The sequence below is a fragment of the Rattus rattus genome, chromosome 3, assembly GCF_011064425.1.
Source record: "Rattus rattus isolate New Zealand chromosome 3, Rrattus_CSIRO_v1, whole genome shotgun sequence".
In the NCBI taxonomy this organism is placed as follows: Eukaryota; Metazoa; Chordata; class Mammalia; order Rodentia; family Muridae; genus Rattus; species Rattus rattus.
The window spans coordinates 172,518,760-172,543,628 of record NC_046156.1 but is presented as its reverse complement, the minus strand read 5'-3'; the positions used below and the strand labels follow the sequence as shown (position 1 = coordinate 172,543,628).

The following is a 24,869-nucleotide window of genomic DNA, read 5'->3' as shown; positions in this document are numbered from 1 at the left end:
AGAGAGATTGAAAAGTTAAAGATGTTGTTCATAAATCCCACCACAATCACTAACATTTATACAAAACATATGTGACTATGGAGATAAAATGATATAAATGTTACTTCTATTAGAACTGAGTAAAGACAGTGAGAATAATGAGACCAACATAAAACCAGAGTGCAGATGGTATGGGCATGCACATCATAAGTGAAAGGCACCCTCTCTGGAGCTTGACAATGCTAAAATGCCAGTCAGTCTTTAGGAACAAATTTACAAAAGCAAACTAGACAGACATATGTGGGGCTACAGCCTGCTGCACTGCATAGCAGTGAGCGGTTCTTGATTTATGTAAACCTTATTCTCAGGACAGAACCCCAGAAATGAACTTGGGGGACAAGCTGTATCTTCTTGTCCTTCTTCCCAAAGTAGCCACACTGGTCATTCTGCCTTTAGAGTATATAAACAAATAAGGAATTAAATTTGACAATTTAGGTAAAGTGAACAATTTTTTCAGAAATAGGATAATAATGAAAACTCACTCAAAATCAAAACTTCACTATTATTCATAAATATTAATTCAATATATGTATACTGATATATAATATATAATATATGATATATGATATATAATATATATGTAAAAAACAGGGTGTGTAATATAAAACCTTCTCACTAGCTGGGTGCAGTGACTCATGCCTATAATCCCAGCACTTAGAAGCTGAAGTAGAAGGCCTGCCATGAGTTCAAAACCAACCTGGGCTAAAAAGTTAGATCTAGGTCAGTGTGAGCAAAAGTGACACTATGCTGCCAAAGGGGGGGAAAAAAAAAAACAATGAGAAAACTCAAGACGACTTTGCTGTTGAAACCTCTCTAACAATTAAGGATAAAATACAAGTTATGATCTTTAATCTAAAGGTCCAGAATCTACAACACTATGAAATTTTAAAAAAAAAAATGAAGTATATTTCTTCCAACAATTGCTTAAAATAATCAAAACTCGGTTATTAGACTTGTCAAATCAGTATGTCATCATATTTTATAAATGTACTAGCTAAAAGTAATGGTATACACTGCAGTCCCAGCATTCTTAAGGCAGAGGCAGCGTGACTGCAGGTCAGAAGCCAGCCGGAATTATGTACTAAGACCCTGAAAGAGAAGGGGGGAGGGAAGGAATGAGGAAGGGAGAGAGGAATGAAAGAGGGAGGGAGGGGGGGGGAGAGGAGGGAGGGAGGGGAGGACAGGGAGGAGGGACAGGGGAGGAGGGACAGGGAGGGAGGGGAGGAGGGACAGGAAGAGGGAGAGGGAGGGGAGGGAGAGGAGAGGGAGAGGGAGGGAGAGGGAGGGAGAGGGAGAGGGAGAGAAGAGGCGTCATACTGCCTAATGTATGCTCAAACAGGGTTTGGAAAAAAAAAATCTCAGAAAAACCAGAAGGGCACAATGGGACTGCAGCATTCAAACCAGTCTGCGGGGGAGTAAGGAGCCCCATGTTATAAGGCACCCCAGCAGTCAGCCAGATGCCCTCAACACTGTGACAGAAACTCCTGGGTGTGCTCTTCAATGTCTGCTGATCAGTTTAACCCTGTATTTTCCAGACTCACACGCAGTCAGTAACTTTGACCAATGGAGTATAAATGAGAGCATTTCAAGGACGCCTCTGAGGTTACAGCTCCTTCTTCATGTTCTTTACACTTCAGTCTGGCAGTTATCTGAATATGAAATCCACGTGTACTATGCATTATGGATTTAATTTACAGTTCCAAACTGCCTTATGATTCGGAGGACTGGTCCACACGCCGTTTCTCCTCTTCAGTGAAGGAACTGTTCAAATGTTTGCCTACATTCAATATTAAGTAGTTCGTTTTCATTTTACTAGATGCTGACAGCTCTTTATTCTAGATACAAATTTTGTTTCTTTCGTTGGTTGGTTGGTTTGGAAGGAGTGGCAGGAAGGGAGGGTGGGGACACAAACCAGAGCCTTGCACATGCTAGACAAATATACTGAGTTAATAATTTTCAGCTTTGGGTCTAATTCCTTGATGAAAAGTGTATTTGTAAAATAGCAAATTTTATCCAAGTATATTATCATGACCTTTGCATTTTGAAAAAGTGTTTCAATAACAGATTAAAAATGTTGGTGGGCTGGAGAAACAGCTCAACAGTAAATCACACCTGCATAAGTGTTTAAGTCCTTTGCAAGAGGACCCAGGTTCAGTTCTCAGTACCTACACAGCAGCTAAGAACCTCTGTCATCCAGTTCCAAGGAATCTGATGACTTCTGACACCACAGACTATAACTACGGCATCGTACACAAACATTCATACAGACAAAGCACAGAGACGCTTAAATGTGAACAAGTCTCCCAAAATTCTTTGAGACGAGGCCTCAAACATCTCAGAAGGCCTGGAACGTCTGGTCCTCCGGCCTCCGCCTCCTATGTGCTTGTATTGTAAGTGTGTGCTAACACGTCTGGTCTGCATGGCATACTAGCTGTGACATACTAGACCAGCAAGCTACCAACTATGCTAAATCACCTCCTTAAATTTTTATACAGTTTAATTAGTAGTAACTGGGGGCCACATACCTAAAAACTTCTTACCTAACCAAAAATAATAGAAATCCCCTTTATTTCTTCTCTAAGTTTTATAGTTTTAAATTTCATGACTAGATCTATCATCTATTTCAACTGAGGATCAGGCTAACCTTTTTGTACATGGATGTCCACTGTGACAGCATCGTTTGTATTGGGTATTATAAAGCCTTCCCCTTACTGAACTGCATTGTCTACTTGTTCCTTGTCTCTGTTAACGGTTTCCCATAATTAACAATCACAAAGAATTGAGAAACACTACATGTGTTTTTATTTTTCTGGCCCCAGCTCTGCAGTGGTGAAGATAAATTGCAATAGTCAACTTCTCTTTGTAACTGAGCATCCCCAATGACAGATGGTACTTGAGACTTACGGTGTGAAAGACCCCACACAAGCATAAAGAACCATCATGTGGCTTGTTTAAACCTCAACTTGTCTAAAACTGGGATAATGATAGCAACATTGAGGGGCTGTGAAGACAAAATGAGATTGGAGAGGTAAACACATCTAGGACAATACTTGGAACATAATAGGTACTCAATAAATACTTGCTCCTTTCTGCATTTCCCCTTAGATCATAAATTAAAAAACAAAGCTAATAAATCTAACAAATAAGTATTTCCATTTATTTTAGTTTTTAATAGGTTGGCTACTTATCAAAATAATGAGAATATAGAAGCTAATTCACTTAGAACATAGATGTGTGAAATACAAGTTCATACAACATCTGATAGTGACTAATCACACTATGGTTTTATGGCCCTGGTTCTCTGAACGTATGCCTAAAAAATAGATGGTAAAGCGCTGGGCCATTAGGCACCTGTCAGAACATTACATGTTGAAGAACACTTACTTTGAAACTTGGAGTGAGATCTAGTCTTGTAAAATTAAAACTGTGTTTCATAAGAAAGATTTAAAAATAGAAGAGGGCCTTTCTGGACATAAAATGAAAACATCCAGAAGACAAGAAAAAGACACAGGTGGGGTCATTACATTGCCCCAGGCACAAATGCTTTCTGTCTTAGAACTCTGGATTGTGTCCAGATACAAGTTCTAAACTTTCTGGCATCTGCTACATAAATGCATTGCAGCACTTGGCACGACTCAGGGGAAGCATTAATTTTGCATGGAAATCACTTAGATCTTGGTTTAATTTTTCTCGAAATACTACACAAGGAACTCAACTGATACAAGAGTCTGAAACATATGTACTCTCTTGGTAGAAAAAAATAAGGCCTTCTTTTTAAAAAGTAAGAAGGTATTCAAGTTCCACAGAAATGAGAGCAGTGTCCTAACGTCTATGTGAACACAATAACCTTTATGACTACACCCTGGACATGACACTCATACTCATATACTTAGAAACTCCAGTGAGGAGAGAGACGATGGTCCCTTTTCTCTCTCCCAGTCTCTGCGGCCACTCCAGCATATGTACTCAGATCTGAAGATCTGGAGCTAGACACGTCCACTGAGAGAGAACACAGGACGTCTGCCACTCTGGCTCTGGGGTCTAGGTTTCACTCAATACCTTTTCTAGGTCTCCCCATCCACTGCAAAGTTCATAATGTCATTTTTCATCACAGCTGAACATTATTCCACAGTGTACATGTACATTTTCCCTGTCTGTTCATCGTCATTGGCTGAAGGACGACTTGGTTGTTTCCACTTCCCAGCTGTTGTGAACAGAGCTGCAATAAACATGGCTGAGCCACTATCCGTGGCCTAGGGTGCCGAGTCCTTCCCTTCCGGCTCACGCAAAGGAGTGTTATGGGTGGGTCATAGGTACATTTACTTTAGACTTTTGGGAACTGTCCAACGCTGACTTCCAGAGAGGCTGAATTGGACTGCAGTCCCACCAACAGTAAAATGCTTTAAGTGACATTTTTCCAACTGGGCTAATAATGCTTCCTCCAAGAGTCAATGACCATCTCACAAAAACTTCCATCCCATGTACGAGAAGCCCTCCTTTGAGTTGTTGGTCAGAGTTGTCCCGGAGACTTCCAAAATATTATAGGCTATTGTTATTCCCCTTGGCTGCCCCCAAGAGGCGGAAGGTCACTCTTACACTCTTAATTGACAAAGACACCATGTACTTCAGAAACAGAGCCCAGAGTCCCTGTGCTGGAACCAACCTAAAAGCACCATGCAAGTATCCAAAAGAAGGAAACAGGCAAGCAATAGTGCTATCCAGCTACAATATCTATGATCCACAAGAAACACACGACCAACAACCCTAAGGATAGAGTAGTGGCACACCTACCTTAGTGGGAACCAATAGCTCTCTGATCAGACTTAGGACCTGCTTGACAAGAAATAATCCTAATTGGCACCGAGAACCTAGACATCCTACCCAAGGCTAATGAAGTCACGGGCTCTTAGACGAGAATTTACAACCACCACTTTACTAGACCAGCATAATCCTTAATTACCTTCTAGATATTTATTTTTACACCTATGAATAAATTAGTTCTCACCACTCATCAAGGAGACTTCTCTCTGCAACATATAGAAAACATTACAGAAAACCACAAACAATCAAAATTCAGAGTTCTGGAGCCCAGGACCAATGGATATATCTACAATACAACTTCAACTCCTGAGACTAAAGGAGAACATCAGAGACACATACAAAATCTCACCAACGTGACTGCCTAAGCATGACCTGAGCAAAGGTAACAACAGTAGACATGCGAAAGTGGCAGAGAAGGCCATGAGGCCTGAACCCTACGCAAAGAACTACGGACAATTAAGGAATGCTGAGAGCAGGAGAAACAGTCTTCCCCAGGGAAGATCTTACCAACTGGTTGTCCAATATCAAACAGTCAGACCTGAGAGCATCCATACAGGAAGCACTGTACAGATTAAGCAGGTTGTAATCATATATTTAACATGTAATAATGTACATTTATGTATGTAACTACATTCATGAAAAAAGAGGTCATGAATTTGAAAGTGAGCAAAAAGAGGTATATGGGAGGGCTTAAAGGGAGATATTATAATGATATTATAATCTCACAATTTTTGCTAATGTTATGAATTATAAATTTCTAAGGTGCAAGATATTTGGCATGTGACCCTTGCAAAAGGGTCATTTGACTCCAAAGGGGTCATGACCTACAAGCTGAGGACTGCTGTTCTAGAGAAAGGAGTACAGTTAAGAGTTAATTTTATGTCAACAAACAGCAAACAGTGGGCCTTGCAAGAGGCACATCTTGGTGGAGTCCTTGGGGAAGAAACAGCAACAAGGATAATAAACTAGTGGAAAGACAAACACAAAGTCTCTGTTGTCCATGCAGACAGGCAAGAGACAGCACTGTGAAGAAAACCAAAGGTCAGAGTTTTTACTTAGCTTCACTTTTTGAGGGAGGGTCCCTCAGGTTGACTTCGAACCCACTATGTACCTGAGGAAAACTTTAAAATCATGGTACTTATGCCTCTATCTCCCGGATGTTGGGATTACAGATGTATGTTATGGCTCCTGGAGGAAGTTTTTAGGTAGAAGGTATGATTAGCAGCATCAGACCCCAGAGACAATGAAGAAAATAAAGCCTGAAAGGTCCTCACATGATCAAACTGACAGACAAGTCACCATAGATGACTTCAGCGAGAGCAATTCTGGACAATGACAAGGGTCTGAAGGGTGAACCACAGGAATCAGAATGTCACTATTCCCCAGGCCTAATTTAATAGCACTCTGGATTGGGACTGGGAAGCAATATGGGAGAGACAACAGGTGAAAGCCGTTCCCAGCCAGAACAGAAGGCAGCTATTGCAGCTCTCCTGTCCCTCCTGTCCTGGAGGCTAAGACAGATCACCTAAGCTATGAAGCAAGATGTCTCAAGCAAACACAAATCATCTGGCTAAGAGACAGGGCAGAAAGGGAAGCTACAGAGAGGATGCAGCATTCAGTTTGAGTCCTAAACAATAACTACGGTTGGGAGGTAGGTTTGAGGGGTTTGGCAGAAAAAAAGTCAGGAGCCAAAGCTTAAAATAAATACAGTGGAAATGTGCGTCTCTGAGTGAGGCTGCACTTGTGGTTTTGTACACGGGTATGTATGATTGTGCTGTGCCTACAGTACAGGGTACTTACATATCTGAATGTGAAGGTTTCTAAGGGGGCTTCATTGGGAAAGACCCTGGAGGCAGAGTAGCAAGTTTGTATAGTATTCTAAACCTTAGGAAAGAGTGATGGCAAGACTGCTTGCTGGGTAAAGGTGTTTGCTCCCAAGAGCAACAGCCTGAGTTTGATTCCCGGAATCCACTTGGGAGGGAAGAACTGACTCTCATGAGTTGTCCTTTGACCTCCACATGCATGCTGTGGCATGCGTGACTCCCAGGCTGAGTAAACAATAGTAAATACTGTCTAAGAAGACAGTAGAGATGGCAACAGCATAAGCTACAATGCACCCTTCATGGCTGCTGGCCTCAGGCTCTAGTAATAAGCCTTGGTCTATGGCTAGAGTATTGAGCCAAGGTAAATAATACAGTGTCCCAGAAAAATGTGAGAATGATGCTAGTGGTCACATTAAGTGGAGAACTTAAGACAAGAGAAAAAAATACTGCAAAGTAATTAAAATATTAAAGATCCGGTGCTTCAAATAGTACCTATTTCTGACTTACCAGAAATGAAAGTGAGTAGGCCTCAGAGCCCAAAAACAGAACTCTGCAATTCCCCAACTGCATCCCTAAGTACTCAACTGAACAATAGGGAACTCAAAGTGACTCCATGTGAGTCATAAGGCAAGCCAGTCAGTTCTGCTCCACTAATGACTTCCTCTTGTAACACCTTTTGAGCTAAGAAATCAAATGAAGGTTTAGACTAAAATGTGAGAGCTGATGTGGTATGTCTGTGATTACTGATGGCTTTTAGTAATAGAAAGGAAGTAACCTGACAAGAGCAAAACAGCACCGTGGGCAGAGGACAGAGATGATGGTGGCCAGCACAGGATAAAGGGAGTATGACAAATCCTACAGCAATGTGTCTTCACCCACTCCTAACTGCCAGGGCTCACCAGTAATGCTGGACCAACCTCCCCAGAACCACCAGGTGCCAACCGGCTGCCCAACGAGCTGTGAAATTTGAACATGATTACTGCTATTACTCTCATTTTTAAAGGCTTCTAAAACATAATATGTATACAAATTTTTCACTTAACCAACCAGATTTAAAGTAGCAGACTCCACATCTGCAAAACAGATTCTGAAGATAAAAATGCATTGCCAAAAAGTGATTCAGTGCAAATTTGAAAATGAGATAAATATTCGTCTCTCAAAAGGGAATAGTTTCTCCTGACTGAAGAACTAAACAATACTTAATCAAGTTGTAGAGTTAAGTAGTGAAGTCAGTGTTACTTTAAAAGTTTACACTAAAAATAGTGAGTCTTTTCAATATTTCTAACAAATTAATCCACAGCAAAACTTGCAGGATTTTTTCCTCAGGAGTCATGAAAAGTCAAAATGTGTTTGGTAGTAAATTCAAAATACCACGCTAACGGGCTGAATAGGCACTGAGTAGGAACTTAAGTTTGGGCTCACTGTCATGACAGCTGACATATACGTGCTTGGAGGGAAGCAGGTACAGTATGAGCACAAACCCATGTAGTGCTCTGTGCTGGTCTGAATGAAAATGGCCCCCACAGGCTCACGGGGAGTGGCATTATTAGGGGGTGTGGCCCTGTTGAAGAAAGTATGTCACTAGGGATAGGCTTTGAGGTTCCAAGTGCTCACCGCAGGCCCAGGTCTTGCTCCTCCTGCTGCCTGCAAATCTGAATGCAGAACTCTCAGTTCCCCAGCATCATGTCTGCCTGTGTGCCACCACGTTTCCCGCCAATATGACAATGGACTAAACCTCTGAACTGCAAGCCAGCTCCAAGTAAATATTTTTTCTTTATAAGAGTTGCTGTGGTCATGGTGCTTCCTTACAGAAATAGGACACTGACTAAAACACGGTCACAACACTCTGAAGAAGCTTCTGTTCATACCTCTATTTTGCAAAGGGAAATTGAGAAACAAAAAGGTTAATAACTACTGTACATTCATTTGAGTGGAATAGTTGAACTAACAGACCTGATGCCATGGTAGCATCCAGGATGTTGCGGCTTCTCCATCACTGAGCCCAATCCAGTTGATCCCAGTCTTTCTGTATGTCTGCGTGTTTGTCTTGTCTTCATTCTCTCCCCACCACAGTCAGGCCTAACCCCTGGAGCCACACAAGAACACGGTTCTTTGCTTCATCCTCTGACCACTTGGGGCCTTTATGATGTGCTGAGGAGTCTACTGTCTGCAGCATGACCACACAGTAAATGCTAAACAAATGTCAGGTCCACATTATATCACCATTACATCTCACCATTATGAGGAGAGAACCCTTTCCAGGTTGATATCAGAAAGAGACGTAATCTGCCTATGGTCACAATCAGCTTTAATGGAGCTAGGATTTGCTTATCTGTGATTGGTCATATTTGTTTATTGACTGTAGCTGGGTCTCAAGCGGCCTGAGCTGCATCCACAAGCTATGCAGATAAAGATCCTGCCTCTACCTCCTGACTACTGGGAATACAGATGTGCAGCAACATGCTGAGTGAATATGGCACCAGCACTGAATCCTAGATTCTGTGCAAGCTAAGCAAGCACTCTGCCAACTGAGTTATGTTCTCTAATATGTAAAGTATATATAGGAATGTCTAGGTGTATGATCATTGTGTAAACTTGGGTCAGATACTGCTAAGTGAACAGGACATTCATGAGGTACTTGCTAGATGCCATGACAAATAGTACCTACAGCTATTAGTTTCTAGGGACTAGAACTCTTTTGGTCTTCACCTATTCCTATAGCAAATTGGTCTAAATAAAGTGTACTTACATTCTCTAACAGAAATGAGAGGGCCAGAATGTAACCATTCAAATGACTGACCCATCCCTTAACTGACCAGCTAGATCACCAAACGTAATGTCAAACATCCTGGTCAGGCAACTGCTACTTTAATAATTTTTTGGCAGTTTTATCTGCTTTGCTCACTGCACTCCCCAGGAGTTAGCTAAGCTGTTTTGAGAGTCCCTGGGTCAGACTTTGCTTTACATTTTATTGAAAGAAAAAAAAGAGATATTTCCTCTGGGGTTGGAATTCTTACCCAAGAAGGTTACAAACATTTTGGTCACTAGCAAATTTAGAAGCTAACTGTCCAGTCCCAACTCCGTGTGTGTGTGTGTGTGTGTGTGTGTGTGTGTGTGTGTGTGTGTGTGTGTGTGTGTGAGAGAGAGAGAGAGAGAGAGAGAGAGAGAGAGAGAGAGCCACGATGAATGTGTGGGTATGAGAGGACAGTTTCCAAAGGCTGATATCCTCTCTAGCATGGAATCTCTGGATGAGCTCAGGTCACCAGGCTTTTGCCTGCAAAGTCTTTGACTCACTGAGCCATCTCACCAGTTCTCAAATTATTAGAAAGGGCAAATTACTGGAAAAGAAATAAGTAAACAAGTAAATCAATAGAAAAATAAATAGTGTTGGCTTTGAGGTCAGTATAACCTGGACTGGGGGCTGTTTTCCTAACTGATACTTACCACACAGGAAAAAAATGAAACACTTTCAAAAGTAGGATCTAGACTGGTTTAATCTCTCAAAAAATTGCTGAATCAAGAGTTAAGAACACAAATCGAAACCCTCATGGGTTTTTTTTTTTAAGGATTTGTTCTACTTTGTATCACGGTTGGGAGCGGGGACTGAATGCATGGGCACAGGTACTCTGGAGGCAGAAACTATGGGCGGTTGGAAACCATCCACCACGTGTGCTGGGAAATGAGCTCAGGTCCTGTGCCAGAGTGACATGGCTCTACACTGCTGAGCGTCTCCCCGCTCCAATCATGAGATCTTAATAGGAAAGTAATTAAACAATGGGGATGCTGTGACTGGCTGTTACTTCTAGGGGAGTGTTTATACTACAAAACTTCAGTAATGTCTAGAAGTCATAGAACTAAATGTCAAAAGGAAGTTACCCACAATAATGTGTTCCTCTGTATCGATTCTTGGGAGAAAGAGAAACGCCCTTTCCGTTTTGGACCCACCACATGGTAGGTAACATCCAGGCTGACTTACAGAACTCTATTTTCTGACCCAGAGGAATGGAGATGTGCCAGCGCTGCCGTGTGTTAAACAGATGGGAAACCAAAGGGGCTGAGCTGTTGGCCAAAGACAAAGGAAAACTTTGCAAACGCAGTCCGCTGAAGCTTTCCGTGGCTGCTTAGCCATCCAGCCTCCAAATAAACCATCTTAATTTGGTTCACATGTGAAGAGCAGAAAATTGAAAACAGGGAAGTGAAAGAATTAGGAGAATTTACTAAATAGATAGACTAACAAAAGAGTTCGTTGTTCTATGTTGATATCAGCAATGACTGAGTTTCTATGGACACTGTGACTCTGAACCCGAGAGATGCTGGGGTTGCTTTAGGCATGCAGTAGGTAAGAGATGTTTTTCCAAGACAAGCATGACCTCCAAAGAGTCTATAAGGTAGCACAAAATCCTGGTGGTTTTAAGTATATTTTCTGAAAATCCTAGAGAATTAAGAAAACACAGAAAAAAATTATGATGACAAAGCAAAGTGATTTTCTTTAAAAAAAAAAAAAAAAAAACACTCTACGATGGCTTTCTTCTCCCTGCCAAGTGGGACTCAGGCATCTTCCGCTTGTTGACCTTTGTGAGTTCTGTGGACTGTATCTTAAGTATTCTGTACTTGTTTGGTTTTTTTGTTTTGTTTTGTTTTGTTTTGTTTTTTGGCTAATATCCACTTATCAGTGAGAATATAATACCATGCATGTCATTTTGGGTCTGAGTTACCTCACTTGGGATGATATTTTCTAGTTCCATCCATTTGCCTGCAAAACTCAGGATGTCCTCGTTCTTAATAGCTGAGTAGTACTCCATTGTGTAAATGAGCCACATATTCTGTACTCATTCTTCTGTCGTGGGACATCTAGGTTGTTTCCAGCTTCTGGATATCACAAATATGGCCGCTATGAACATAGTGGAACTGTACCCCTGTGGGGCATCTTTAGGATATATTCCTAAGAGTGGTATTTCTGTGTCTTTAGGTAGGTCTATTTCCAATTTTCTGAGGAACCTCCAAATTGATTTCCAGGGTGGTTGCATCGATTTGCAATCCCACCAGCAATCGAGGCATGTTCTTCTTTCTCCACATCCACACCAACATGTGGTGCCACCTGAGGCTTTGATCTTAGCCATTCTGACTGTGTGAGGTGGATCTCAGGGTCGTTTGATTTGCATTTCTCTGATCACTAAGGACTTTGAACATTTCTTTAGGTGTTTCTCAGCCATTAGAGAGTCCTCTGTGGTGAAATCTCGGTTTAGTTCTATACCCCATATTTTGATTGGGTTGTTTGGTTTTTTTTGGTGGTAAGCTTCTTAAGTTCTTTATATATTTTGGATATTAGCCCTCTATCAGACGTAGGGTTAGTGAAGTTTTTTCCCAATCTGTAGGTTGCTGATTTGTCTTACTGACTATGTCCTTTGCCTTACAGAAGCTTTCCAGTTTCATGAGGTCCCATTTATCAATTCTTGACCTTAGAGCGTGAGCCATTGGAGTTCTGTTTAGGAAATCTCCCCCTGTGCCAATGAGTCCAAGGCTCTTTCCCACGTTCTCTTCTATTAGATTCAGTGTATCTAGTTTTGTGTTGAGGTTCTTGATCCATTTGACTTGAGCTTTGTGCATGATGACAAATATGGGTCTATTTTCATTTTTCTACATAGACAGCCAGTTAGACCAGCATCATTTATTGAAGATGCTTTCTTTTCCCATTGTATATTTTTGGCTTCTTTGTCAAAGATCAAGTGTGGTTTTATTTCTGGGTCTTCAATTCTATTCCATTGATCAACCTGTCTGTCTCTGTACCAATACCATGCAGTTTTATCACTGTTGCTCTGTAGTAGAGCTTGAGGACATGGGAGGGAGGGACAGGGAAGGGGAAAGGGATGGGGGTGGGGGGAGAGGGGAACATAATCTGGTATTGGGTCTGGGAAAAGGACTGAAGCCCTGAGGGCCAGCAGAAAGAATAAAAGCAGGTGACCTTGGGAGGAAGGAGGTTGGGAGGACCCTCTAGAATGTACCAGAGACCTGGGAAGTGAGAGACTCTTAGGACTCAAAGGGGGGGACCCTAGACGAAATGCCCTACAGTGGAGAGAGGGAACTTGTAGAACCCACCTCCAGCAGAAAGACAGGGCATCAAGTGAGGGATGGGGTTGCCATTCCACAGCCAAAGCTCTGACCCATAATTCTTCCTGTCTGAAAGAAATGCAGAGATGGAAATGGAGGAAAGCCTGAGAAAAAGAAGGTCCAGCAATAGGCCCAAAGTGGGTTCCAGCTTAAGGGGAAGTCCTAAGCCTGACACCATTCCTGAGGCTATGGCACATTCACAGAAAGGGACCTACCATGACTGCCCTCCAAAAGAGCCAACAAGCAGCTGAAAGAGTCAGATGCAGATATGTGCACCCAGTCAACGAACAGAAGCTGCTGACCCTTCTGGTTGAATTAGGGAAAAGGAGGAGACTAAGGAGGAGGGCAACCCTGTAGGAGGACCAGCAGCCTCAATTAACCTGGACCCCTGAGATCACTCAGATACTGGATCACCAACCAGGCAGCAAACACCAGCTGAGATGAGGCCTCCAACACATGTACAGCAGAGGACTCCTGGGTCTCTGTTCAGTCAGAGAAGATGCACCTAACCCTCAAGAGACTGGAGGCCCCAGGAAGTTCAGAGGTCTGGTGGGGTGGGTAGGGCCGGGGTTGGGGGTAAGTTGAGGGGGGAACAGGGAGGCAGTATGGGATGTGGAACTGTGGGGAGGGGGGTGGACCAGGAGGGGAATAAAATCTGGGGTGTAAAAGTAAATAAATATTCTATAAAATTGCAATTTCTCACTTGTCATAAAAGCTATTCTTTTATGTCTCTTACACACACACATGCACACACACCTGTGCATTATGACAAGTCTCATGAAAGCTGTAAAATGGTATCTTATCTAATTTTTCACAATAATAAAATAGATAAGTTAATTATATAGAAATCCAATTCCTTTCAGACTATATGCAAATGTCTCCTTTAAATGTTTAATTTTCCATACTTATTCATTGTTAAAATTGTATTTTGTGTTCTTTTTTTACTAGCCCAGAACTAAATACAAAAGCAAAACAAAACAAAACAAACAACAACAAAGAAAACCCAAACAATAACAAAACTACCACCCACCAAGGTTTCACCATGTATCCCTGACTGGCCTGGAACTCACTATTGCAGGTGTGCTTTGAACCCACAGAGGGCCACCTGCTTCCAATGCTTTTCTGTTTCTCTTCTTCCTGTCCTTCAGTTGGTCAGAAAGTATTTATACACTAACGGTATGCCAAATGCTGGCTAAGGGCTGAAAGTAAAACACTGAGCAAAGCAGCCACAAACCCACATCTTCTGAAGCTGCCAGTCGGAAGACATGTGATGATCCATTCGCCTGCTCCGTCATGACAGCACCTCTCCTAATGGTACACCCTCCAAGAACATAGTTTGGAACACACAGAATTGGATAGCAGCTTCTGGGCCAAAATCCTGCAGGAAAGCTGAACTCTCCAACACCTATTTAAATAAGAACACTATGTTGCAGAGCCTTTGATCAGGTTCAGGACCATGCCCTCTCAGGAAGCACTAGCTTCTCTGGTGCTCCATGTTCTGAGTGACTGCAGCTGCTTCTAGTTCAGGCACTACCTGCTGCAACTCTTAGTGTTCAGTGTACTGTCTGTGGACCTAGCTCATGCCTGAGACCAGGGCATGCCTGCAGTTGTAGGGTCAAACACTGATGCATTCTTTAGGAGGGTGAAGAGAAAGGGAAGCACAGGACACCAGGATGAAAGCAGTAGTGGAGAATGTGGTAGTCCCTATGGCGACCCATGGGGTATGCTGCTGGGACTCCCTTTAGGGCAATCTGCTACTTAGCTACATGAAGTGGTTAACTGACAACCTCATCTTGTAGGCTGTGGATCCACGTGGCCTTTGAGTCACGGTCATACTCTTCCCAGCCCACTGCTGAGTGCACTGTGTATAGTGTGATCTGGTCATCTCTATCATCGTAAGCATCTGCTAGTGAGCAACCTTTCCTCCCAGACACCCAGTTAGGTTATCAAAGAGTGTTAGATTAGTGTCGTGGTCTTAAGTTTGCCCTGTCCAATCCTGCTTCCCCTTCATGCCACACAAGTATCAGATCTTGACTGGAAGGCTTGACCAATACTAATTCCTCTGCCTATGTCTATGCCCAAGCAACCCCATCCCACTACTGGTGGTGATGGTGGTGGTGGTAGTGGTTGGTTGCATTTTTTTTTTCTATGACAGGGTTTCTCCGTGCAGTCCTGACTGTCCTGGAACTTACTCTGTAGCCCAGGCTGGCCTCAAACTCAGAGATAAAGGTGTGCATCACCACCAACCAGCTCCCACTACCTCCTATCAGCTTCATTCCATCTTTGCACCTTTAACCTGAAAGGCCACATTCAGAGCCGCAAAAGCATGCTTTCCAGGAAGTGGCCTGCTGCACTGGCGAGTCCTTAGAAATTAAGGAAGGAATGGAGAACGAACAGAGCAGTGAATTTGGCAAAAGGGGCATTGAGAATCCTGAAGATGGTACCTTCAGTGATGCAGCCTGAATTAAAGCTTAATTGGAATGGCTAGTGTGGTGGCTGACAGATGAGGAAAGGACAGAGATTAGAGACAACAAAGCTTTAGAGAGAGTGAACAACAGCAAAATGGCAGTAACTGAATGAGTATCAAGTGTGAAGTCCAAGAGTCTTCCGCTGCTTTCCAGGTAACCTTGACGGTCCTGAAACTCCATGGACAGCTCAAACTGGCCTCAAACTCCCAGAGATAAAGGTGTGCACTTGCCTGCCTCTGCCTCCTGGCACACACTACAACACAAGGCTGCTTCTTTTTGTGGGTGGTGTCATCCCTGGGCTGGTGGTCCTGGGTTCTATAAGAAAGCAGGCTGAGCAAGCCACGGGAAGCGAGTCAGTAAGCGGCACTCCCCAGTGGCAACTGCATCCAGGTTCTTGCCCTGCTGGAGCTCCTGCCCCACTGCTATAGATGATGAACTGTTAAGTAGAACTGTGAGCAAAATTTCCTCTCCGAGTTGCTTCGGTCATGTACTTCATCAGAGCAACAGTGATCCTCAATAAGACACAGGCTTACACAGCACACGTCTCCTACAGTCTTCAACTGTCTCATTTCAGGCCTAAGGGGAAGATTGCCTACTAGAGTTGGAATCTGGTCGTGCATATTAATGTTGCTCTCTTGACCTTCATATATAATTTTAGACATACTTCACTGACAGGCCATAATTCCTCAATCCAGCAATTTATTTATGGGGAGTTTCTGAGGCTGTTATCACTGGCTTATCCTTTTAGCTTTCACAGGAACTAGAGACTCTCATTTGATCTGGGTAGATCCTTGTTTCTGTTGTTTAAGACAATCATTAAATTACACAAGCCAGATGCCAACATCTCTTTGTCTTTTCTTTTTCACCACACAGATCCTTCTTGATATAATTCTGAATATTTTTATATGGTAATATACATAAAATAAAAATGTTATAAAAGCATAGAAAAAGAACTGCATTAGTTTAAGTACATTTAAACCATCAGTCACGAAGGAAGAACAACACCAACTTTCAAAGTCACCGTCCAGAGTATAAAGTACGTCTTCTTCATTCAACATGGTGAGGGCTTCATGCTAAATCAAATGTAACCAATGTAACTAGTACACCCAGCCAAATTCTTATATGTGTGTATATGTACATATGTGTGTATGTACATATGCATGAGTATGCAAAGGTCAAAGATTTGGCTTTTTTTATTTGTTGTTTTTTGTTTTTCAGACAAGGTTCTCAAGGGCCTGAGGACCATTTAAATAATAGGCTGCACGGCGGGACAGTCTCCCCAGAGCTTTCCAAAGCATGTACAACCATACCTGGCTTTAATCATTGTAGGGACTGAACTAGGATCTTAGTGATCGCAAGGCAAGGACTTTACTGACAGCTACATTCCAGCCCTCCCTTACTTTTAAGAACAACTTTCTTCAGATGTGAATCCACTGAAAACCTCATTGTTCCACTTGTTGTGGTTTTAGTGGACTTACCCCAAATGGTTATATGACCTTGATTCTTTAGCAATTATCAAATCTATTCCTAACCTCCTGGCAAGAGCTTCTTTGACTTTAATATTCTAGCAACTCTCTGAAGGATTATTTCTGATCCAGATTTCTGATTCCAGAGACTTACTAGTGAGGAAAAAAACTAGTCTATTCATAGCCAATGACAAAAAAACTACCTATCTTCCCCCATTTTTAAGTGTTATGTAATAATATATATTTGGAACAGGGTATAAAATGTATAATGAAGGATATTAGAGAAAGAAGAATAGACTAAAGTTCAAACAATATGTAGCTTAATTTACATATTTTGGGTTTTAAATGATTTTAATATGAATTTGAAAAGTCTCAGATTATGTCCAAAATCAAACATTCAAATCTATAACCATTTATTGAGTACTACTTACAGTGAATTCTATAGAATATTAAAACTTTTTTAAAAGGTCTGTGATACAAGGTGCTAGTCCTAAAAAATTGAAGTCCTGCCTGACGAATTCAAGGATTAACCTTGTTGTCAGAGTACACAGATGTGTCCCAAATCAACTATGAGAATCTTATAAACATTGCTAGAGCTGTGAAAACTAGGCAAGGAAGTGATCCTGCTGGGAAACGTTCTCACAGGGATGAGATATTTGACAAACATCTTGAAAAATGAGGAGTCCAAAAGGAAGAAAATTAGGTAAAAGATACTCTAAGTAGAAAAAATAAGGCCTTACAAAGGGTATGTATGTGTTTCTCAACCAAAAGATATTATTTTCCTTGATGTCAGAGAAGTTTTTGACCCTTATGCATATTAACACACTGTCTTGAGTTTCATGACACTTTTATTTATTAGCATATATTAGCATACATTATAGAAAGTAATGACCATTTGTGACATTTTATATCTGCATATAATTCACTTTACTTTTATTTGCCCATAACTGCTCCTCTTACCCTTTCTGCCAACTTTACCAGCAGTTTCTTCTCTTCCCTGCTGACCCCAGGTAGAACCCAGAATACTGTAACACTGTATGCCCACACGTTGTTAGCATTCTGTCTAAGCTCTGCCCCACAGTTATCTGGCAACAGCCAGGTATGCCTGGCACTATAAAAGGGGCTGCTTGCCTCCTCCTCACTCTCTTGCTCTCTTACCATTATCTCCCCCTTGTCCCTTCTTTCCCCATTCCCCTCACCCCTTCATGGGTGGCCTCTACCCCACCCCCAGCCCCTACAAGCTTCTTAACTCCCCTCCCCATTCCCTGAATAAACTCTACTATGTATGTCCCTCAGGGAGAAGGGATGTCACAGCATGGGCCTGCAGAGGCACCCCCTTCCCCCATACCTCACCACACCTCCTAGAACATACCCCCCACCCCTTTATCTTCTTATAAACACATCACACATCTTCCCTGCCAATCCTGGGTACAACCTGGGATACTGTAACACAGCATGGCTCTTCACTTTCGTACTCTTCTTTGTCTCTTAAGCATTGTCTTTGTGTCAGAGTAACCTCTGGTCCTTTCTTCACAAGGGAAAGCTTTCTGCCTGGTTGATTTCGACCCCTTCCCATGGATCCATGAATCTTGAACCTGTCTTCTATAACAGGTTTTCTTAACCTTTAGAGTCCTAAATGCTAGCAGGCCCCTAGACACTAACAAATTTTACATATACTTCCAATTCAACACTTGGAAATTTCCTCACAAACATCACTTCCTGCTGTGATTCACACTTGCTTTGCAGCACCATTAAGATACTCATAGTGTTAACTCAAATACAGGAAGGAGTTAAATGAAACTCAGGGTACTATAAGCAAGAAGTGTACTCTAAAATGTCCCACACAGCAAGTGTTGAAGATGTACCTTGGATAACTTGCCTTATTGTAAATTTTACTGACTTGAGAGAACACTGTTCATATATTGCATGATACTCTGCTTGGACACACTGGGTGCTATGAACAAGGCTTGAAAGTTTAATAGGCTAGTCCACTGCAAAACTTGTAAATGGTTCCCTTAGATAAACAAAGGATAGACCAAAGTTAGATCTTTATAATATGCAGGGGGAAGTATTTCTACAGTTCAGGAAAAGGATTGGCCCATGGCATCATTCCCCAAACAGGTGCCACACAGGTATGGCTCTCTAGTCTAGAGGACTCACTGGATCATTCCCTAACACTGTATCCCAAGCAGGTAGCTGGGTGGCAGATGAGACAGATAAGGCATCCTCCGATGGATACATGTAGCTTGGCAACCCACTAGAATTAAAATTAGCCGGAAATGGAAAAGAAGTTTATGGCGGTAAACTGTCATTAGTAAAGCATTTTTCTGCGACCACAAAAACTGCTGGGCTTGAATAGGTAAACAGAAACCAGACCAAATTACAGAGCAGCTTAAAAGCTGCAGATCTTCACATCCAAGTGATATTACTGGGTGCACTTGATCCTTGGACTATGTGGCCTACTTTTGCTGGATGACCCTCTAATTTCTGAAAAGTGCTACAGGATCCTTCTGACAACGGCCTCTCCTAACTCCAGCATGGGAACTCTCAGCATTTCCGATGTGGATTTTAGAGACAAAGATAGAACACTGAGATCTGCCAAGGCTGAAAAGGATATCACTTTCAAAGGTTAAAAAAAAATCCCCCTCCCTGTTTATTCTGATGACTACCCAATTACACAAGTCAGGCATGATAACAGGGCAGCGAAACCAGTCTTCCACAGGGACAGACAAACCTGCCTGTTCATACAGTGAAAAAGTGTGAAGCACTGAAATAAAGCGCATCCTTCAGAGGTTTCTCGTGGAGTGAGTAACCTAGCATTAAAAAAAAAAAAAAATCAGCATAAAACAAAAAATTCCAAACCTGATTATAGTGTTATCATCTTGTGTCAAAATCTATTTTGTCATTTTTTAAAGTAGCATGGCTTTTCGTTTTCTCATTTTACATAAAAGCGTCAAGTTATGCAATCAATTTATTCTTAAATTCTGTAGGCAGAAGAAGATTTTGTAAAGTGAAACCCATTCTTCCTCTGAGAGCTATTATAACATCCAGCATGTGTGTCTATATATAAGCATGCTCCTGAGACCATGGATTTAGGTTATATTTTTGTATGCCACAATAAAGTTGCAGTGTGATGACCACACTAACTCCTCATTCTCCACCTGCCCCGTCTGCCCAGGCTCTGAGCATCTGTTCTCAATGGCCAGCAGTGCTAGTGTTTAGCCTTCCTGATTGTCCCCAGTTCAAAAGCAATATTTTGATTTTTAAATCCACAGAAGAAACCTAGGGCATTAATTCTGGAGTGGAATCTTTTCAACCTGTGGGTTTACCTACTACTACCTTAGCTGTTGATGTCTGTCTGTCCTGCTATTGCTACTACAAAGGTAGCAACCCCAGCCATTTGAAATAGTTACAACATAATTACTATAATTAACATTTGGAACCCTACATTGCATCATCACTGTCAAAAAGGAGCCTGGACTCCTTAGAGTGAGGCTTCTTGAGCTGTTTTTCTCCTAGAATTGTTTCACAACATGCTCTTCACTACATGTGTGAACTTTATACAACGGCGGTCTTACCATGCTTCTGACAGTTCTTTATTATTATAGTTGTGTGCGTGTGCATGTGTGCGCGCACACGTGTGTGAGTGTGTGCGTGCGTGTGTGTGTGTAAGTGCAGAAGCACACATATGGAGGTCATAGGACAACTTGTAGTAGATGTTTGGAGATGTTTCTCTCTTCCCATCATGCGGGTCCCAGGGGATTGGACTTAGGTTGTCAAGTCTGGTGGCAAGCACCCAGAGGAAGTGTGATGGTTCTCACCTGAGCTAATGCCAGGAGAACTATAAGCAGACTTCTATGCTAAGAATCCTCTACTCCAAACTGAAGAGATAGATCAGTGGTTACAACAGTTGCTGTTCATCCAGGGCTGGAATTCAGGTCCCAGCACGCATGTCAGAGAGCATAGCTGCTGTAACTCTAGCTCCAGGGATCCAAAGCCCTCTTCTGGCCTTCACAGGCACTTGCACACACATGGTCTACACACATACATACATACAAATTAAATCTTAAAAAAAAAAACTCCATCCTATTGCCAAGGTCAAGAATAATTACTTTAGCTGTCTCTCTCAATTCTTGGATTAAACTAGGCAAAACTAGACTAAAATTCAAAAGATGTCCAAAAGTGGGTAGCAATTGCCAAAGGTTGAAACAAGGAGGAAATAGGAAGTGACCCTGGTAGATGGCATTATGAAGACGATGCAACTGATCTAAAACTTAGATGGCTACACAACTTGGAGTATGTGAGAAGCCACTGAGCACTGTTTTAAACGGTAAGGTTTATTATAGTGTATGAATTATGTCTAGATGAGTATGTTGTCAAAAGCCAGTAACAACAATACTTTTACCAATTATGTTCATTTCCGATAAAAATAATTACTTTTCCAAAGCAATATGATAAGTATCTTCAAATCCTATATGAATTGCCCCGTGCATTATTTTCCTAAAAATTATCCTTCATGGTGTTATCAATTTACCTAAATACCTATAGAATTGTAACAACTTTTGCAAACATTTTTTAAAATGACACTAAATAACTGAAGATTTTGACATCTTGATGGGTCCACTTAAATTAAAAATGAAAGTGTCTAAGTTCCAGTGGGCTCCATAATATGAAGACACCTGTATCCTGGGAGTTAGCGGCTGTAAGAACAGCCAGGGTAAGTGATTCCACACATCAAGCTGAGCTGTGACAAAATAAATCGACTCAAGTCCTCCTTTCATCAAGACGATAAATGACTAGGGTTCATCTTGTTAAGATCAGAGGAGAATGACTTTTACAGCACAATACGCCTACCAGCTCAGCTACTTCATCAGCCCACACAAAAGCAGGTAATGACACAGAAGCAGCTTTGGAGGGGAGCAGCAGGAAGAAGAAACGGCACCTACTGTGGGAGACTTGATTTATGAAGGTTACAGGTTGCCGGTAACTGTAAAGTAGACGCTAGCGTACAGTGTGTCCAGACAGCCTGCCTGAATGCTGCTCGCAAAGAACATGGCACACTCTCCCTTGGCTTTGGACTGCTGCACAACACTTCGAGTTTTCCAAAGGCCGCACTCTGCTAACAGCCCTTTCTCACCTCTTCCACTCAGAACCCAAATAAGGGAATGATCTACAGGGTCTTCTTCTCCTGCTGCTGGGCATTATAATCTCAAAAAAGAAAATAAATAATGTTTTAAAGTTCATTTCATGGTGCTATTATTTCTAAAAGGCTAAAAAATTTTGTCTTTAAATCTCAGTGACAAAAGTTACTATAAAACATGGGATGCACTTAAATAATGGCTAGGAAAAAAGCAATTTAGAAAAATATCATCCAACTGCAATAGAAAAGAATTCTTCCTAATACGTAATTCAGAAATACTGCCGTTGGGGTGTGGATGTAGCTCAGTTTCCGGTACTTGCCTAGTGTGCAGGAGGGCCTGGGCCTGAACCCCAACACCAGCAAACCAGGTGTGGTGGGCAAGCCTGTGATCTCAGCACCGGAGGACGGAGGCGGAAGGATGAGAAATTCAAGTCATCCTTTGCTACAGCAAGAGTGGGCCACAGGAAGGAAGGGAGAAAGAGAGAAAGAGAGGAGAGAAGGAGAATACTGCAATGTAAGAAGAGTTAACTATTAGCTCCCTAACAAGCCATCTACACAGCAGTCATGCTGTCATGGCATAACTCTCCCAGGTCCTATGGAGCTGTGGGATCAGTGGCAGCCTCACAATATTTCATCTTCAATCAAAGGACTAAGCAGCCTTCAAAACCAGTAGATTAGCCTACCTGGACAGAAGAAACCACACATCAAAGCCATTAGTTGACATATAGTTTTCACACTCTAATCTTTAGACTTTTCAATCAAGTTATTAAAAAGAACAAAGGAAGTCAGCCACCAAACTATCTAAAATCTCGCTATGCAGTTGGCTGGTGAGACGCATCAACCCTAAGACCATGAGCTCGTCTTAGATGCCGTGTGTCCTTGCATGTATTTCTTTTTGATTATTTTCAATTTTTCATATCTATGCTATAAAGAACTAACAAAGAGAAAAGCTTCACACACTCAGATAAACCATGCTCCAAACCTCTCTCAGTGAGCTTCTACACAGTTTGAACGGCTACTCAGAAGGATGCCGGGGCATGGCACACTAGGTTCTATACTTTATTATCAAATGTTCTTATGCACTTGCCCACCATCAAAAAACAAAACAAAACCCATGACAGAGTCAGACCAGAAAACCAATTATCTTTACATCCTCTGTCACCTCTGCACCCATTGCCTGCACTCAGTCCTTCCTCAGCTCCTAGTAATTAAGCCTTTCCCCTTCCCTTTCTCCATGTAACACTGGACCTGTATGTATATTTGATTACACATATACATACAGAATTGGCTATATCCCACATATGAAGAACCTTGCTTAAATACTGTACATTTCAAATCCATCTATTTTTCTGTAAATTTTGTGACTACACTTTTTCCCCTTTGATGGTGAATATTCACAGACACAGACACACACAGACACACACAGACACACAGACACACAGACACAGACACACACACACACACACACAAGATCTAAACAGTATTCATATCCACACACACATGCACACTCCAAGTTTTCAGTACCCACTCATCTACTGGTGACAACTAAGGGGATCCTGACTTTGCTACAGTAACTGGAGAGGCAGTAAACATGGGTGAGCACAGGAATCTCCATGGTAGGTATGGAGTTAGCTTGGTGTATGCCCTGAAGGGAAATGGTCATATAGGAGCTCTGCTTTAATTTTTTATTATCTCCAGACCATTTCCATAATGGCTGTACTAACTTTTAGCTCCACCAACAGTGAATATTGGCTCCTTTCTCTCCACATCCTCTCCAACATTTGTGGTCAGATTTGTTGATAACAGCCATTCCAACCAGGGTGAGGTGGGATCTCAAAGTAGTTTTCATTTGCATTTCCCTGATGGCTAGGGATATCTGACACTTTTAAAAACAGTCATGGGCCATCTGTTGTTTTTGGTTTTGGATTTTTTTTTTTTTTTTGAAACCCTCTTATTCGGTTTATTTGTCTATTTGTTGGTTGCCAATTTTTATTTTCTTGGTATTTAATTGTTGAAATTTTTTGTAAATTCTAGATATTAGCCCCTCATCTGAAGTAAAAACATACATGAAAAAAAGCTATTCACAAATAGTATCAGAAAAACTGGATTTCTAATTGCAAAAGAATAAAATTAGATTCTTGTCTTCCGCCCTGTACAAAAACCAATTTAAAATGGGTCAAGGACCTCAATGTGAAGCCTAAAGCTCTCAACTCCAGAAGCAAACCTAGAGGACCCTTCAAGATAAGCAATGCCTTCGGACTAGAGCACCCACAGCAAAGGAGCTCACCCAGCACTTCCTACCCTAGAAATCCATGAAAAGTTCTGTGTGCAAAGTGCACAATCATCAGAGCGATGGCCTAAAGAACAAGAGCAAAATCTAATTCTCCCCCCACCCCCGCTATCATGGTCTCCTTCAATTCCATAAAGTCACACTAGCACATTGAACAATTTTTATACACGTGAATAACAAATGCACTTACGACTTCATATGCTATCTTTGTGTTAAATCAACAGATAGACTCTTCCTCATTTATTACTGAAAAGTAGTATGTCATAATGTGAACCATAATAAAAATGACTCTGCCCACAGAGGGCTGATCTACGCCGATACAGTGAGATCTATTTTATAAAAATAACTTTCACTGTGATGTGGCCCCCTGCCAAGACCCTCTACAGGAGCTGCTGTCCCTGCGGGGACACAGGCTTGAGCAGCCTGCCAACAACAGCTGCCAAGCACATCCTTCCTGCCTCTACCCCACTGCCCTTCCTTTCCCCAGGACAGTGACTGGCCCTGCTTACTGCTGCGTTTAAGTTATGAGGCACATAAAATATTCTATATACTAAACATTGCTGCAGCATAGTGCTGGGCGTCACTTCCACCAGCCAGGAAGACGCTGTCTTTCTTGAAAGAGGGTCTTACTATGTAGCACAAGCTGGCCTCCATCAATCCACAATCCTCCTGCCTCAGATTCCAGAGAAGTGAATTACCTGTGTGTGCCACCTT

General features: G+C 41.9%; 1 protein-coding gene across 1 annotated transcript in view; it reads right to left on the bottom strand.

Moving 5' to 3' along the window:
* The window catches only part of Wdr70 (WD repeat domain 70), a 226,527-nt gene that overhangs the window by 93,620 nt on the left and 108,038 nt on the right, over positions 1-24,869 (bottom strand). The window lies entirely within an intron of this gene.